The sequence below is a fragment of the Camelus ferus genome, chromosome 3 (assembly GCF_009834535.1).
Source record: "Camelus ferus isolate YT-003-E chromosome 3, BCGSAC_Cfer_1.0, whole genome shotgun sequence".
Taxonomy (NCBI): Eukaryota; Metazoa; Chordata; class Mammalia; order Artiodactyla; family Camelidae; genus Camelus; species Camelus ferus.
The window spans coordinates 8,347,873-8,363,435 of NC_045698.1; the positions used below are offsets into that span (position 1 = coordinate 8,347,873).

The 15,563-nt window shown below is 40.4% G+C and overlaps 1 protein-coding gene across 3 annotated transcripts in view; it reads right to left on the reverse strand.

Annotated features, from left to right (window-relative positions):
• Positions 1-15,563, reverse strand: part of CTNND2 (catenin delta 2) — an 886,845-nt gene that overhangs the window by 589,904 nt on the left and 281,378 nt on the right. The window contains exon 1 of one of the 3 annotated variants that reach the window (XM_032470094.1): positions 12,598-12,919. The exons of the other annotated variants lie outside the window; for them this stretch is intronic. The gene's annotated coding sequence lies outside the window, so the exon portion shown is untranslated. Of the gene's footprint in view, positions 1-12,597; positions 12,920-15,563 lie in introns of those variants that run through there. 3 annotated transcript variants of the gene reach the window in all.

The window sequence follows — 15,563 nt, forward strand, 5'->3', positions numbered from 1 at the left end:
GGCGACAGCCCAGGCTTAGAAGGTGGCATCTGAGATGGACAGTGGAGGAGACTACCTGACCATGTGAAGGGCTAGAGGAAAAGCCTTACAGATGGTACGGCATGAGTCAGGCACAGAGACAGGCAAATGTTAAACGTGTGCCTGTGTGTTTCAGGGAGTGATGAATTCAATTCGACTGGCGTGTAGGGCTACACTGAGTATCACGCAAATTAGCTTGAAAGTTTTGACTTAGGCAAAAGTTTATATTCAGCAACGATCCTGATGTTTACTATTTATTAAATGTGAAGCACCATCTCATTTATCTCCAAGCTCCATGTAAAAAACCCTTTGAAATTTTCCTGAGCTCATCTGTTTCATCGATAAGAAAATAATTAACGAAACTTAACTTTGTTTTTTTGCTTTTGTTTGTCTGTTTGTTTTACATCTGAAGGTAAACAGTGTTAAGATAGACCCTGTACTGCATTATAAGGATACTGCACTGCAAGGATGTTCGTTGGCCTGCCCCTCAATGTCCCTGTCAGCTGCAGAGCTTTTTCATAATTAGGTGGACACAGGAAGGTCCTCTGGGGTTGTGGACACAGACGGCTATTGGCTCCTCCACCCAGAGAAATAGTCTCATTTCTCTTCGCTTCATTTATACTGTTGACATTTCTTTCCAGTGATTTTGTGTGTGTGTATCTTTCAGAGCGCCTGTTCCTCGTTGCCTCCAGAGTGGTTTTTAATTGCTACTGTCACATCGCCTGCTGATTAAGGAGCCCAAGGTGACCACAGGGCTGACATCAGGTAAGAGGGAGTTATTATTATAATTGTACCCTGATAGAGTAGTAAAATGGTTGTACTATTTGTATAATAACAGTTGTACTGTTACTCTAATTATTTTATCTTGAAATGACCCAGTGAATGATTAAGGATATGAAATATAATCCATTTGTGTAAAAAGGAGGGGCCTGGCCATCAGAATCGCTAAGTGAATAATTCAACATTACCCAGTCAGTGGAACAGCAGAGACACTGACACAGTGACAGCCAGCCCAATGGCTTTTCTGATTCTTGACAAGGTATGTAATACGCAAATACCTATCAGGTCTTTTGCTTCACCTGTGAAATATTACTTCCCCACTGCTCAGGTAGTGATATACTCAAAACATGAACATTCTTATAGTAAGTTGTTTAAATACAAATGCAACAATCAGATCTGATCCAACTTTTCACTCTTTACCACACACTACACAGCTGATTAACAAAAAAACCCTCTTTACTAGAGCAGCTTTATGACTTGAACATTTCACTGTGATCCTTTCTTAAGTCAACTTCAAAAGCCTAAACTTAACCCTGTCTTCAAGCTGTGAAAATCTAAGATTCTTTTCCTTTCATTTAATTTTCCTTTTGGAAATTTCTCCACTGCGAATGAATCAAGTACACTCTAACAAGGAATATGTCCATATTCGCACCCTGAGCCTCAGACAAGAACTTGTAGGAATGTAGTGTTGATGGATGTACCACTGTTGGGATAGTTTATACACCACCGCTGAAGCAAGACGAGCTGTGACCGATGCATTTTTTCCATAGTCGTCATCCTTCCACATCTCCCCAATACGGGGAAGCGTCTTAATGGATGCGCATTAGCAAGTTTGCAGGCTTATTTTCAGTCATAAAGAAGAGTGTGCCAGATGCTCGTGGTACACTGAATTTGTCACACTGTAGACAGGCTAATATCATTATGTGAGACCACAGGGGAAAAAGTAAAAGATTCACATTTAATCCATATTAACTACCGGGAGACCCATCAAGGCAGTTGGGCTAGCTCATGATACAGCAGCTTCCAGCAAATTAGCAGCCCATAACAACTTAGTTATAATGAGCTGCAAGATCTTACACCATAAGCTCCTCTCCATTAAAGTGAATTCAAGTACATGAATTCATGTACAGAGTATAACCTTAACATCTGTCTGTGCTTAGCCAATATTTTGTTTATGCCTTTTTAGGAACAGCCAAATGATCCCCGTGTCCCCTGAAACGAGGAGCTGTAATTTCCAGCAACTGCAGTTTTTACGGGATCGAGGGCAGAGCTGATCCACGTCGGCCGCCCCGGCCCCCGAGCCGGGCAGCAGGCAGCTCGTGATGCCGCCGCCGCCGTCTCGCACACGGTGGGCTGGTCTCCTCCCCAGCCATTTCCCCTTGCCAGACAAGTGGGGAAAGTCATCGTCTAGATGTAAACTGAGTAGGCAAGACAAGACACGTGAAGCTATAAATCCTGTAAAACGCATATTCAGTTAAGCAAAACGACTTAAATCATATCCTACTCAACTCAGCATGGAGATCCTAGCTATTTTAATTAATTTAGGTCATTGTTTTCCCTGTAAAAGCAATGTCCGTCTCCTCTTCGTATAGTGGAGTGAATGCCCTTTAGAGATTCAGGGAATAATAATATAATACTATCACTATTATAATAATTATTCTTTCTATTTTATAGATGAGGAAACACCCTTTAGGGTTTCAGGAAATGATAATAATATTAATACCATCACTATTATAATAATTATTGCTTCTGTTTTACAGCTGAGGAAACAGAGGAATAGGTTACCCATGGTTAACTAGTGGCTAAGTTAAAGGAACAGACATTTTATATACAGTTCAAGGTATCTTTAAAGAGTTTTACGTATAGGATGAATAAATACTTACATAAATAATAGAACTTCCCTATTCTTAGTCTGTCTTAAACAGTGGGTGTACATGAATCACTTGGGCAATGTTTTCAACATTTATGTCCTTCCTTCTGCCTCCAGAAACCTTAGCATGTTGAAAAGTGGGTATTGCAAATATCAGTGTGGGCTTTCTAGCTCTTTCCACACCCAAACTGCATCTAGTTGTAATCGACCTAGATATAACGTCTTAAAACGTCTTAGATGGAGGGGGTCTAGAAGGTCATTCAGTTATCACCCACCCTTCTTAAAGACTCAGCCTCTCAGACAGTCACTGCCTGAAAGCTAGATACCGGGGACGAGAGCTCAAACTCAGATGCACACCGCTCCACTGAAGGACAGCTCTGGGTGTCAAAACCACACTATACCTTCCTGTAAAAATCTAATAATTGATTCTGACCCTGACTCCTGTTCTCGTTCTGTCCGCTGATTCACCAAAGCACGACACTGACTTTTTCATTGACGCGATAGACCAGCCAGTGTTTGAAAACCACACCTTCTCTTCTGTGATTTAAATAAGGGGGCCGTTCAGAATTCTCATCATTGTTCTTACAAGTTTCATCATTCTGGCCACAGCGCTGTATATTGTTTCTCTTGTTAGTAGTAGATCCCCCCTACCCTTAATTCGTAATATCCAGCATTGCGCGTAGTATTCCAAATACACTCTGGAAAGTGTGAAGCACTTAAGTGTCGCTGCCTTGCAGCACTGAAACTGAACTTCCATCAATGTAACCTAGCAGTACGTTAGCTTTCTTAATCTTGTGAAACAGTTGCCTCGTATGAAATTTGAATTCAACTAAACCTCTAGTTCTTTATCCAAAATTGCTGCCGAGTTCGGTTTCCATACACGAAGTGCCTCTGCGTTTGATACCTTTGTACCTACAGACAGGGCTGGACATATATCCAAGTTTTCAACTTTTTGTTTTTAATCTCCTTTTTTTTCCCCCAGCATTTTAGGTTCTTCTTGAAATCTAATTCTATATCAAATGTATATACATTTTCTTAGCCTTTATAATCTGCAAATTCTATAAGCTTGCTTTGAAGACATTGGCTTAATTCTGTGATTAGAGTTTTGAATAGAAAGCTCAGTTTCTCCACTGCAGGCTTTTTATGAAGTTTCTACTCAACAGTGTGTCCAAAGGGATATATAAACACGTGTCTAATACATGTCATCAGTACACAAAGCTCAGCAAAGGCCTTGGGTTGCTCTCTAGTCCCTAGATGGAGGGGACCACGATCTGCACGCTGTCTTACTGTCCACCTCCCCATCTGCAGAACGTCTGCTGCTTATCATGCACTTGTTTGCAAATGATGAATAATCATTCACAACTGTATGATGGTCTTCATCAGTCACCCCCAAATCTGGTTATAATCACGGCAGAGGGTCTTAGCAAGAGAGATGGCTGAGCTTTATAAATATACTTATTTCTCATATCTCAGGCTTTGAATTCAAATTTGGTCATTAACTTCCAAACACTGCTGAGCTGTGTAGCTCAGATGTGGCAGCAACTGTGTCTAAAGCGGGGTGCACAAGATAATCCACTGGGGTAGGGGAAGCAAAGGTTTGAACTACATTTTAAATTACTGTGATTTTTAAAATGACATTTTTGTATTTTCTGACATATGAGTTTTGACAGTTGAACATTTGCATCATGCACAAATAAAAAAGCACCTAATGGATGTTCTTGCTCAAAAAACGTTTACTGTTCGAGGAGTGAAACTGACAAAGGCTGCAGACCTCTGGGTGACAGACACACACAGGCTGGGCCGGGGACCCAGGTAAGACCTGACCCTGTGAGCAGCTCTTTGCAGGAAGCAGTGCTTTGCAGGAGGCCCTTTGTCTTGTTAATTTAGCAAAGCTATATTTTAACTAACCTTTACACCAGGTGCCCGCGTGTTTAACTAACCTCAGGCCCAAGCACATCTTTCAAATCTTTTGATCACACAATGCCTTGCCTAACGTGTTGATTCTTAGGTTAAAGGAGAAATTAAGAATAAGTAATTAACAGATAACCAGATCTTTTCTGCAGCTTCCCCTTCAATAATCCCATGAGCAAACCATGTGAACAAAACAGCATCTAAAGAAAGATCACCAGGAGTCAGCAAGTCTGCACACAGTGAAAGATGACGAAGACTTTGACCTCTTCCCCAAATGATTAACTGTGACCAGCTTCCCCTTTTCCCTTTAAAAACTTTTACAATCGAGCAGAATCTTCAGAGCTGGTTTTCAGACACGAGCCTGCCATCTCCCCAGGTTGCCAGACTCCTAAGTAAAGCAATCTTTCCTTTCCTCCCAACCCTTGCCTCTCAGGAATATTGGCTTTTGAGCGGCGAGCAGCCAAACCTGAGTTTGGTAACAACCTTAGCCAATCTGTTCTGCTCCACAGCTAAATGGTGATGGGGACTCAACACTGGGAAGGCCCTGCCCGGGAGACAAGAAAACCCTATTCATTTGGAAGGGATCACAGAATGGAAGCCTTTAATTTTGCAGGTACAGAATCTGTGGTGCAGAGGAATTAAGTGACTAGACTGAGAGCCTCAGAGCCCTTTGGGGACATACTGGGAGAAGAAAATGAAATGAAATAAGGTTAGTACCAGAGCTAGACCTGATTTCGCTCCATTGCTCTTTCTCCAAATATATTACCCCAATGAGGAAATAAACAAACCAACCAAAAGCCAAAAACAATAAAAAAAGAAAGAAAAGAAACAAAAGGAATTGGAGGAGACAGCCACTTAACTACATCTTTTGGCCCCACCCTTCCACTGACTGATGTGAGGGGACAGCATTAGGCCCAGCGGATGACACCAGCTGTGAACTTTCTGAACACCTGCTCACTCCTCAGTGAGCAGAGTCATCTTCTAACTTTAAAACCCTTTTGAATTGTGCCTTCAAAAGTTATGAACATCCACATTGTTCTAAGATGAGTAACACGTTGCCAAAAACTAAATCAAGGTTACAGCAGGGGAATATCCACTCGTAACCTTGGTCCAGTAAAATGTTCCTGTGCAGCTGGAAGAGGAAATTATCATGTACTTTATAAACGCCATCACCTGGCTCCTGACCACAATGAGAAGAATGTCACTGCTCTCAAGGAAAGAAAGTTAAGCCCTAAGTATGTCCGTGTTTTCTTAAAATCCAACAACTGGAGTGCACTGGGGCCTACAGAGAAAACAAAGACTCTGGTTTTCCTCCAGCCCCATGGTTTTCCTAATACAACACAGCCAAGCAGCCTATTTCACACCTGATTAAATTCACCATGAATTTTGTCTCCAATGAAAGCATAGTCTCAAAGTTTTCCCAATACATCAGTGATCCCTGCAAACAAAGATGATTTAAAAAAAAAAACTTGGCCTGGCTTCCTTTTAAAAGTGGAAGTTAAGAGTAAGGTCTTACAGAACACTGATAGTGATAAACTCATTAGGATGGATGTAGCCTCTGTGTCACTGTAACATACTCTCTTCCTAGATTGTGGTGCTTTGGAAAGGAAGCGGAGGGGTGATAATAATAATAGCCACTGACTCATCTTCTGGCCCCCACTAGCATGACAGCTCCATGAAGGCAGTGGCTTCGCCTCTCTTTATTCCAAACTTTTAGAAGAGGGACTGGCAAGTACCAGAACTCAGTAAATAGGGTTGTAATAACAACTGTGCTATGCCATTTAGCTTAAGTCATCCTTATGAGATGCTTTGGCTTCTGTAGACTTATTGAAAGGAATGAAAATGATACACATGGCTGCACAATAAAACAAACAACACAATTATCATGAAACAGACTGAGAAATGGGGACAACATTCTAAGATCAGGCCTTGACCACGTGTCTAGCATCCACCTTCTTAGCTCTGAGCAGCCCAGCTGGTATCCACGTGAACAGAACTTTCCCTTCTGTCTGTCTGTCTCCCTCTTTATTTCACACATGCATGCACCAATACAGCCTGGCAGACAGTGGGCCTGGAAAGAGACAAGATTTGGATTAATCACATGCTGATGACCCCGCCAATCTCATATCACCTTGAATCTGTCACTTGCATGCATCTCCAAGGTGGCAGCTAGGACTGTTCCAATCTCTATCCTGCCCCCAAATCTCTGCAGAGAACTCTCAGATCGCCCTTGAACTTGTCCCTCCACCTCCCATACAGCCAGCTTCTGCCTATCTGTGAAATCAGACAGGCAGTTCTCAAAAGCTCCTGGGTCTAGCAGTTTTCTAGGGAATCTATGAAAAATGCAGATGTCCAAGGCCAGCCTCTGAGATGCTGAGTCAGGAAGCGGCCTTTATGATAGTTGCTCCAGCCGATTCTGATGTGGGAGGGTGTCCGGCAGCACCTCATCACCAGCCCCAGAGCTCCAGGCCCAGCAGGATCCCAAACAGGAACATGCTGACTGGCGGGTGAAACAGTTCACAGTAAAAGGGAGAGCAGGCAGGCGGGAGGGAACTAGTAACGAAAAACAAAGGGAGAATTATGCAGTGGGGTGGGGAGGCGGGGGCTGGATATCTCTGAAGAGGCAAAAATCAATGAAGATTTTCCAAAATCTAAGTGAGATGATTAAACTGAGCAGCGCTGTTGGCTAGAAGGCTGAGCGTGAGCTGCAGAGCTCAGCAGACATGGATTCTAAACTTCGCACTAATTCATCTCTGTGACACGCCATGTAACGAAGTCACATCTCCGGTTAATGTTTCTGATCCACAGCTCAGGGATATGATCTAACTCATAAGGCCTTCGCGGGGACTTAGTGAGATCCTGGAAGTAAACACGGAATCAAGAGCCCTGGATGAGCTCATTAAGTGTATCAATGATCCTTTCAGAGCAATAACAAAATAAAAGGGTCAAGTTCATCAGTTTTTACGTGAACAAACGCAAACATACTGAGAGAATAAGTCCCTGCGTGGGAAATGAACGCTATTTGACAAATATCCGTGTACATTTGCCAAATATATGACGGCCTGCAAACAGCATCAGGTCCAAGGCAGGTCTGGGCCACAACGCAGCTACCTGTGCTGGAAACCGCAGGGGAGCATCACGGCCAAATGGCCCAACCACCCGGGGCCGGGGATGGCGCAGACACAGCCCCCAGCCCACTCCAAGTTCCCCTCTTTAAGTCTTTTCATCCTCCCCTCTGTATTGATGGTTTCTATTTTTTGGCAGAAGAGCTCTGTGATCATGTATGTGCAACTAATCCCCAACCCTGGCACCTAAATTTAATTACTTTAAACATTTCAACACTGAATATAGTATCTCCTGCAGAAACTTGCTTAACGCCAATGAAAACAATCAGAAATTGGTTCAGAGGAGCAGGAGGGCTTGAAATGAACTGAAGAGGGGCCATGTGAACAATGTGGAGGCTATGCAATTATCTCATTCTGTGTTCTCATTGGAGGAAAACCTATTCAGATACTACACTGGACATGCAAACAGCAGCTGAGGCTTATGGGATACAGAAAGGTTCTAATAACCTGTTTGTCTTATACTGAAACCATCAGACACTTGACCAACACTTAAAATTGGCTTTTCTTCTTCAAAAGTGAGCTGGTACCTTTGGAAGCCACAGTCTAACTCAACAGTTTTACTCCTAGAGGAAGTGATCCTCACAGCTCTGAAAAATACATTAGAGAAGATCACTATAAAGTTAGCCACTCTGTAGTGTCTGTTAAATTCCTAGAGTTTGCAGAGTTTATTTTTAAAAACACAAGTGCGGAGCTTAAACTTGTCAAATGTATGATGAACTTGATGAAACAAAGGCAGGTGATTTGATCCACAAATAAAATACATCCAATGTCATTATGCTTTCCAGGTAAGCCAGCATTAGATACAGCCACACTATACAAGATACCGCTATGCATATGATGAATATTGACTAGTAATTCTTAGGACCCTAAGAAAGTATTTTGTTTTTTGAGTAGCATTTTGTTTAACAGAGCTGCTAACTGAATATGATCACATGAATAATCCAGCCCATTGAATCTCTTTCTCAGGTTAATGGACATTAGAAACATGAAGAAATATATGATTTAACATTTTAGAGACTGTATATGCTTCTTTGTGTGTTTCTTATAAAGAATACTGTGGAGACCATGCAGATAAATCACAGACCCTTAGGGAAAGCTGGAGTGTTAGTGACGGCCACACCTTTTACGGCAGAAGCAGCTGATGACTATGGAAGCTGAAGGCACTGGTCAAGTTTCCACAGCCAGAGGGTGGGAAGAGGGGAGAAGAAGCTGGGTGTCCTCACCAAGAGTCCATCTGATGTCACAGACCACGCCACAGAAGGGACACTCCCCCTCCTACTCTGTGACAACACTGGAGTCTGGGCTAGGAGTGCTGGTGCATAAGCGATGAGGAATCTTCTGCTTGTATTTGACCACTTTCTCTGCATTCAGGCTAGAATAATGGGTTTCAAGTGGTAATTTTCAATGTTCTCTATTTTTAAAAATCTGAAACAACAACCACAAAGTAGAATACTGTGTATTTGGTGTCATCCCTCAGTATCCTTGAGGAATTCGTTCTAGGATACTCAGGGAATACCAAAATCCACAGATGCTCAAGTCCCTTGTATTTAATGGTGTAGTGCTCACATATAACCTATGCATATCCTCCCATATACATTCAGTCATCTCTAGATTACTTGTACTACTTCATATAATGCAAATGCTATGTAAATAGCTGTAAAAAACAAACAATGTAAATACTTAGTAAATAGTTGCCAGGGCACACCAAATTCATTTTGCTTGTTGGAACTTTCTGGAATTCTTCCCCCCCAAGTATTTCGATCTGCAATTGGTTGAACTATGGATACAGGACTCATCAATATAAAAAAGCCAACTGTATTCAGATCTTCATTTGTTCATTCAGTAAGGAAGGCAGGCTTACTGGGTCCAGGTGCTGAGAAGGCATCAAGACAAAAATCAGACCAAAAGCCCTGCCCTTGTGGAGGTGATGTTCTAGTGGAGAAAATGAACATTGAACAAAATGGACAAGTGGACGACACAGGGCACCATCTTTTGTAAAGGCAATGGAGGATAACAGGGCAGGAAAAGATGGGGGGGCCATTTAAGTAGAGTTATCGGAAACGTACTCATTGACAAGGTGACACTGGAGCAAAGATCTAAAGAGCCAAAGGAACGGGGCATGTGTCTGTCTGGGCTGGATTTGGGGTGGAGGGGGCTGTCTCACTGTGTTAAGCAGAAGTCAATGGCAAATGCAAAAGCCTTGTGCTGGGAGTGCGTTCCTGGAGAAGCAAGAAGTTTTCTATGCTGGAGCCAAGTAAGCAAGAGGAAGACTCAGGAGATGTGGGAGAGACTGGGGTGGCAGGCAGCAGATCGCGCAGGGGCTTCTCGACCCTTTGACTTCTACTCTACATACAGTAGTAACATGAGAGGATTTACACTTTCATAGGATTTCTCTGGCAACTACACGGAAATAATCTTTATAAGTCACTCAGTAACAGGAATTTCATACAATAACTTAACTTTTTTCCATCCCGGGTTGGGAGGGTCAAATAAACATATTTGAATATACTGCATAAACTTCATTGCTGTTTCCTGCTCTCCTTGGCCACGCCTCCTTTAGAGCAATTATTTGACTGCATTACAGTTACTAGTGCTCATGTTGGCATCCTCACCAGATTTTTTAGTTCTTGAAACCTTGAAAATATCTCTTTCCATTTTTGTACCTGGCACCTCATGCAATGATACCACATTGGAGGGACTCAACAAAGATTTGGTGAATATAAGGTATTGCAAAATACAAGAATTATAAACAAGCTATAAAGCAGAGCTCTAAATCAGAATTCACATGTTAATAAGCTACTTGTAGAAACACAAACACAAATCTTTGTTCCAAAACCATTCCAGTCGGAACTGTTGGTTATTCATTGCAGTTCTGCAACTTGACAATATAATCAGCTGAGCTGGACCAAATCTGGAATTGCCTGGGTAAATATGGTTTTTAAAACAACTGAGACTAGTTTTCTTAATTGTGCACATAAAACTTAAAGAGTAAAATAGCCCAGAAAGGATTTTGCCACTTCGCCTTAGAAATCCTCAGAGTGTCTATTTCTTTTAAATCATATCTGGTTTGACTCTCTGCTTATGTTTTAGAATGTCACCTCAAGGACCTATTTAGTATGTTTACAGATACAGCTACATGATATAAATTCTGGATTTAAAAAAGAAGTTACTTAAAAATAATTTAAACTTAAAAACAGTTTAAATACCCTTCCCATAAAAAATATTTATACTTGGCAACATGGGTAAAGAGCATCTATGCATGTCAGTTAACTTTTTATTTTTTAAAAAACTTTTTGAATAGTATGCATACACGATGCCCTATAGTTTAAAGGTTCACTGTCACTTGGACCCATTACCTTGATGTTACACAAAGTGGGTGCCTAGACATTATATTCCTAAAGTGAAGCTTAACACTTGTTTACTTTTATATTTAGGCAGTATTATTAAATAACAGTCAATCTGCGGAAAATACTTTCAAAGGTCAAAGTTTTCTTAAATTACCATCCTCAATCTACACCACTGAGGTTTACTTCCATTCCTTAAAAATGAAAAGATTTCTTCACCATAATATTATTTACATAAACTTTTAAAACTTTAATTAATGGAAATAAAACATTTCTTAAGAGGTACCCCCTCAGAGTATATGCAAGCCATCCTTTGTTAGCTTCTTTAAAATAAAATTTATCCATGCTAGGCAATTAACATACTACAACATGTGACAATATGTTTCTGATAAAAATAAGTCAATTCATGTCAACATGGTCATTATTTGTACTTAGTATCTGAGTTACAAAATCATTCAAATTTCAAATAATACTAATCACGTAAAATGTTAATTTGTGATTTTCATAGTGGAAAGTCATCCTCTGTTGCTATTATTATCCATTTGAAAACACTCAACTTTAAAGATAAAAACCTAAAGGCTTTCTAAGGCATTCCATTTTACTATACTCACAATTCTACAATGCACACCTGTCTTACAGATATACAGAAATCTAATATACAACTCCCATAGACTGTCATCTTGTTAAATTACCAGCATTCTAAAATCAATTTGTTTCTTTAATCTCTTGAGTATCAAAATATTTTAAGTCTAGCAGTGACACAGGTGAAATCTATGAAGTCATTGTAAATTTTGGCTAGTGATTCTCTCAATGAGTTATCTGAACAAAAGCAATCTGCAAACAGTTATCTGGTAAAGGTTTTCTATAATTATGGAATGTCTGTGTCCCATTTACACCTGCGCAATTTAGAATGAGCAAAACATGCAATTATCGCATTCTAATTTTAACATAAAGCCCGCCACTGAGAACTAAATTATCTCTATAAGAAAGACAGATGTAATGCAACAAGTTAGGTGTCCAATATATTGAATTTTTACAGTTACTTTGTATAGTGACACTGGTTGGGCGATTTTTATGCCTTTATACTCTTATGTATAATTTTTTTTCCTGGGTGAGGTTATTCATTTAATCATACTGAAGAGGAACAAAAAAGACCCACAATTTCCAAATCAAGTTTTAATTACTAGATAATTCTCACTTAATTATAAATGGCTATTTACGTGGATAATCATAACTTTCATAAAATCTGAAGTATGTAGCTATGACACACCAAGTTCTACTAAAAACTATTATTAAGCAGTTATAATGGTTAGTTGACGGGGAAACAGCACAAATTCGGTTATCTGGCTCTTACAATTTCAACATTAACGCGCTGAACAAACTGACTGATCACCGTGAGGCCGGCAAGCAATTCTATCCATGTTTTCTACACATACCGCTCAACCTGCAGTTTTCAAACTTCAGTTAAAACCATCACAAAAAAAAACAACATTCATAATGAAAGCATTTAAAAATCAAATACGTTCAGTTTTCACTTTTTCTCTATTACCTTTGGAAACAAACGGTCCTTAAATACTTCAAAACTGTAGTCGAGGCAAACAAGTCGACTAGTCACAAAGATGAGGGGTTACTTTTCCCTCCTTCCCGGGCAGCGGTGCGGGCGGTTCCTGGCGATCTCCCATCCGCTCCTCCCTCCCCGCACCAGGAACCCCCGAGGAGCTCAGAAATCACGAACGGCGTGGAAAAACAGCCTCAAAAAAGTCAGGACGCCGAATTATCATAGTTTTATTCCTGCTTTCACTTGCAAACAGTTTAAGAGAAAGCAAAACAAGAAGCATCAAGACACCGCAAGCCTAGTGGTTGCCGTCTTAAAAGAGAAAAGAATTGAGTTCAGCCAGGCACAAAGGTCTCCATGGCAACAGTGAATTTAGACCCCCATCGGCATTATTTATGCAACATTTCATCACAAAAGGACCCTCCCACTGGCCTGCCTAGCAAATTCTAGTTTTCTAATCTTCCATTCCTCTGCCCCGAATTTGTATCTGGATCCCCAACTGTCTCTCACATAAAAAAAAAAAAAAGTCCCCACAGAACCATAAAATTATCTCATACTGAATCTAGACTTTGTTTCCTTGGTGAATTCAAAGGCAGGAGACACATTCAAGACGGTTTAGAGTTCGTTTTCAAAGCCAGTCTAGTTTTATTTCAAAGATGGGCAGAGCCACCAACACAAGTTTATTCGAATTTTTTTTTCATTTTTTGAAATGCAATTGTAATTTAAAAGAAGTATAAAATGGGGCAAAGTTTAACCAACCCAAAGGGCTCACAGAAGAGAGAACTTGTCTAGATGCTGACTTTAAAGCTAAATTTTATTTCCTGATATCCATTCCCATCCACCCTCCTCCAGCTATTACAGTAGCTCAAACACTCCTTTGAGTCTTTTTACCTGATTTTCCCTCTTTTAGCTACGACTTCCAGAAACATGGATTGAACAATGTATTTTAAACACTTTATTGAACTGTGTGCCAAAATGGACTCAGGTCACGTAAAAACTAGATGACCTAGGGCGCGTTATTTAAAACAGAGATAACACCTGCGGTGTAAGTAGGTAACTGTGAGTATTAACAGGTTGATAACTTATTAAGGAAATACTTTCTTCAATTCTAAAAGTTTATACAACTAAAATTGTTAGGATAATATTTAATGACATTGAAAGGAAAGACTACTAGTATTTAGTATTAGCTCCAATAAGAACTAAACAGGGTGATTTAAAATTAGGTTTTGATTATTTTTCAAACAATACAAGCAGATTATTAAAAATTCAAACAGTACGTACTTTTATAAAGTAAAGGGTAGTTCTTATTCCACACACCCCAACAGCCACCGCACCCTCCCTTCAGACAGCTGTATGTCTGGCCCTAAGTCATGCACCTGGGTCTAGGTCTTGACCGACAGTGTTGTCTCTAAGACAGTTTTGCAACGATGGTTCATTGGTTCCTGTGCTCCTGCTGGTGCAGATTTGATAAGATCCTCTGTTGCTGGCAAGATGGGTCACTCTCCCTAGGGTGTAGCCCCAGGTGGTGTTTGTGATGCCTGCAGAGCACAGCTCACCCTCATTTCTGTGAAGATGCCCCTGAAACTGGGCAACTCATGGCCTTACTTCGAAATTCTCTGTGAATAAATCGTTCAGGTCTCTTCTGACATTGAAAACTGAAGAAGAGAATTAAGAGCCAGGGTGATAGTCTCACCTGTAAGAAAATTACTTTCCCAGGTGAGAACCACCACCACTCACACATCCGCATCAGTTCCCAGCTCTCTCCTTTCCATACCTATTGCCTTCTGTTTTGGTTGCTTTATGAGGTTTTTTCCCATCTTCCGCTTTATTTCCCTCTACCAGTCCCCTCTCTTTATTTCTGCGCTATTCTTCTTGAGCCTTCTAATTTCTAATGTGGTTTCATTTCAGAAAGTGGCTTTATTTTTTTTCCTATTTTTCCATGAGCGTTGCCAATTCATTGTTATTCCTTTCACGTCTTTTTTTGACTTATCATTATCTCTTTGATTTCATTTCTCTTCCATCATTTTAAATGTCTTCAGGCTATTAAAGAATACGGCCAACTGTCTCTTATGTTTTCTGAGGGTAATTTTATTTTCTGGAGTCATACTTTCCCTGCCTTTTGTGTATTATTGTGTTACTTTTTTCTCTTTCCGATTTATTTGTTACTTTTTTGGATAGTGTTAACCCTCTGTTTTATATTTAAACCTTCCAGTTTATTACTTATTTTTGAATGATGGCAACTATATCTTGGCCTGACTTTTGCTTAGTAACATTGGGAAGGAGAAGGGTGCTGAGCATGAGAGAAGTGAAAACTAATAACGTAGTTCTTGTAACACTTCCCTCAAGATTATTCTCTCTTGTTGGAGCGTGTCCTCCATGGGGCTTTTTGTCTCTCCTGTGTCCCCCATGACTTCAGAGCTCAGTGTTCCAATGAAGGATGCTGAGTCATGACCCTTCCTTCCTTCCATCCATCTTTCCCTTCTCCCTTCTTTTTTTAAATGAAATGTACATACTGAATATCTAGAAAGCAGTGTTTAAACTCTGCATACCCTCTTTTTGGGGGGTGGGGGTGGTCAAGTTTATTTATTTATTTATTAAATGGAGATACCAGGGATGGAACCCAGGACCTCACGCATGCCAAGTATCTGCTCTACCACTGAGCTATACCCTCCCTTACTGCCTACCCTCTTTATATGAGTTTGTGGCTCATTCTTTTCCTAGTATTACTGTAAGTGGAACTGTAATCCTAATTCTTTTGTATGTTTGGTTGATTTTAGTGTTTCCAGGAAAGAAGTAGAAAGAGCTGGACCTTGCGGAATATCCATAATAATGGTTTAAACTCGATCCTAAAAAAAAGCAGTAAGTATTTGTTTTTCAAACGATCCAACAGTCACTTATAATTTAAAAGACTATCTTTGCAAATAAGGCCTGGAGAGAAATCCCCTCAATTGGATAATGAA